Here is a 2,903-nt window from a genome sequence, read left to right as displayed (position 1 = left end):
GCTTAGCATGACTTTTTCAGATCTTACTATAGTCTTTTAACAGACTTCAGGCAATTATTGGAGTGTTCATAACCTGTTGTGGAGAGGACTTCCACCAGTCGTCTCGGGAAAAGTATGACAACAGTTGTAGACAGGGCTCCAACGGGTTGGACGCTGTGATGAACCCTGTACCATTGTTCAAATGTTGCCCATACCCCCTCTGACTCGGTCTATTGTCTCAGCATTCCCTAACCCGGCAACCGAGTTTTAGCCAATTAAGTTTACATAGGCCTCCCATAGTGGGACCGGGGAATGTACGGCCCGAGATGCCTAATAAACTTACTTTTGTTTAGAGGTGTGTGTGTGGGGTGGGGAGGGGTAGGAAAAGTCCTTTGTAAATCCAGATTAGAACTGGTCTGCTAAATGCTGAGCTGGGTGCGAGGGTTGATTAGCATTTGGAACACAGCTTCCCCATCATGCAGTGCTCCCCTGCTTCGCTGATCCCAGAATTCACTGCAGTCTCTGCTTCAGGCTTTCTGTTCTCCATCTCTCATGTAAATGAATGGTCATCTGTTCCCATCTCAGATGCAAATGAGACCTAGAGCAGTTGTTTCACTTTTGTCACCCTGATCTGGAGGGTTTTAGGTGCGTCTCTCACTGCATCTTAATCAGTTTCTGTTTAGGTAGAGGAGGGGGGGTGATTCTTTGTGAGTCAGACAGTCTGTGTCCTGCGTCAGGGTTACCCAAGAACATGGAGCTGACAGGTAACAACAGTTTGAAGTTATGTTATAGCCCAGGGGCTTATGTTTTGTTTGCTGTTAAACTGGAGGCTTGGGTTAGGCTATTAGGGGTTGGAGAGGGCTCACAGGGGACCCTTGGCATTGTGGGAACCCCAGCCCCAGAGAAGGGGCAACAAGAAGCCCCGGAGAGGGGGCGCAAACCCCCGGCACCAGTGAGGCGTGATCTTAAAAGCCGGGGAGCTCTGGCGTGCCTGTGGTGCAGCGTTTTCTGGTCTTGTTTTTTTTTTTTGTGGCCTGGGAGGCAGCAGGCTCAGGGTCATCCCATGATTTGGGGCTTGCGGCCCTCCAGCTGTGGGGTTGACACCCGGGCCCTCTGGACCAGGCTCCAGATTGGAGCAAGAAAAGGGGCCCTGGGCCTCAAGACAGTGGAAAAGGCTAGAGCCTCGAAGACAAAACCTGTTTAGTGGGTTTAGATGGGGAGGCCAAGCTAGAGAAAATCAGGGGTCAGTCCCACATAGGGGAAAGGCCCCAACATATCCAATACAATAGGCAGCCTCCCACTTGCAAGAACATCATCCTAATTTCCATCAAGACGTGGCAGGAAAGTATAGGGTGGGACATAAGAACCCCAAAGAAGAATCCAAGGGCGCCCACGCAGGGCATGGGGTACTAGGAAGGTGGCGCTGGGAAGGGCAACCTGTTACACCTACATACCTAAAGAAGGACTTCTTGTTGTCTTTGATTCCCGTTGCTAATCTAAGTTCAGCTGCTGCTTTAGCCTGTCTTATCTATTCCCTGCAAATGTGGGCTGTCATAGAAGAGTTCTTCTTGGCGTCCACCCTGAGCTTCCATTGTTTATAAGCCTCTTTCTTCTTTCTTAAGAGGACCGTGATTTCCCTGTTTAGCCAAGAGGGCTTCCCAGCCCTACTGTTACCTTTTCTCCTCATGGAAATGGAGTTCCTTTGTGCTTCAAGGATTGTGTCTTTAAGGAACAACTATTCTTCATGCACACCTTTTGTCTTTGGTCCCTGGTCCCGCAGCATTTGCCCTACTAGTGACCTAAGCTTGTTGAAATTTGCATTTTTTGAAATTCAAGATTTCAGTCCTGCTGTCCAATTTGTCTGCCTTACGTTGGACAGTAAACATGATGGTTTCATGGCCACTGTTGCCCAGACTTCCCTCTATATTTAAATTGGTCACTAGGTTGTCTCCTTTGGCCAGGACCAAGCCTAGCAGAGCGTCACCTCTGGTTATACACTGGAGGGTAGGGATAGGATTCAGAGTGACCTCGACAAATTGAAGGATTGGGCCAAAAGGAATTTCATGAGGTTCAACAAGGACAAGTGCAAAGTCCTGCACTTAGGACGGAACAATCCCAAGCACCAGTACAGGCTGGGGACTGACTGACTGGCTGGTCATCAGCTCTGCAGAAAAGGACCTGAGGGTTACAGTGGGCAATAAGCTGAATATGAGCCAGCAGTGTGCCCTTGTTGCCAAGAAGGCTAATGGCATACTGGGTTCCATTGGTAGGTGTATTGCCAGCAGGTCAAGAGAAGTGTTTATTCCTCTCTATTCAGCACTGGTGAGGTCATATCTGGAGTACTGCATTCAGTTTTGGGTTCCCCACTACAGAAAGGATGTGGACAAATTGGAGAGTCCAGAGGAGAGCAACAAAAATGGTTTGGGAGCTGGGGTACATAACTTATGAGGAAAGACTGAGGGAACTAGGCTTATTTGGTTTAGAGAAGAGGAGACTAAGAGGGAACTTTATAGCAGCCTTCAGCTATCTGAAGGGGGGATTGAAAGAGGATGGAGCTAGACTGTTCTCAGTGGTGGTAGATGACAGAACAAGGAACTATGGTATCAAGTTGCACCAAGGGAAGTTTAGATTAGATATTAGGAAGAATTTTCTCACTAGGAGGGTAGTAACACTGGAACAGAAAGGTGGTGGAAGCTCCATCCTTGGAGGTTTTCAAAACCAAACTAGACAAAGCTTTGGCTGGGATGATCTAGTTGGGGATGCTTTGATATCCCTGAGGTCCCTTCCAGTCCTAACTTTCTATGATTCTATGATCAGTCTACTTTTGTAAGCTTTATTTGGAAAAGCATTGCTTTGGTTTGCAAGTGCTCGGGACAACTTCCTGCACTGAAGTTGTTCACGTTGTCCCAGCCGCCTACGGAAGG

The sequence above is a fragment of the Gavialis gangeticus genome, unplaced genomic scaffold (genome assembly GCF_001723915.1).
Source record: "Gavialis gangeticus isolate Ggan-Ray unplaced genomic scaffold, GavGan_comp1, whole genome shotgun sequence".
NCBI lineage: Eukaryota > Metazoa > Chordata > Crocodylia > Gavialidae > Gavialis > Gavialis gangeticus.
Note: the sequence above shows the minus strand (reverse complement) of the source record.